The sequence below is a fragment of the Bison bison genome, unplaced genomic scaffold, assembly GCF_000754665.1.
Source record: "Bison bison bison isolate TAMUID 2011002044 unplaced genomic scaffold, Bison_UMD1.0 scf7180017864274, whole genome shotgun sequence".
NCBI lineage: Eukaryota > Metazoa > Chordata > Mammalia > Artiodactyla > Bovidae > Bison > Bison bison.
The window spans coordinates 2,811,096-2,811,375 of NW_011494846.1; positions in this window are offsets into that span (position 1 = coordinate 2,811,096).

Genomic DNA, 280 nt, shown 5'->3' on the forward strand with positions numbered 1-280 from the left:
CTGCTCTGCCTTCACCCCAGAAACGTGCTATTGGAGCGACCCAAGGCTTCTAAAGAATAGCAGCAGCTTGCAGACGATTAATCACTGTAAATTCAAGCCCGTCAGAAAGGCTCAGGAGCTGCAGGCGGTCGCGGACTCGGAGCAGCGTCGCCCAGCGGGCAGACGCAGCGGCTGCGCTCCGAGGCCTCCCTCCCCTCCACAGCGTTCCGGCGCCTGGGAGCTGCCACCTCCGGGGCGGCCGGCGTCGGGGCCGGGGGGACACTCCGCCGGCGCTGGGAGG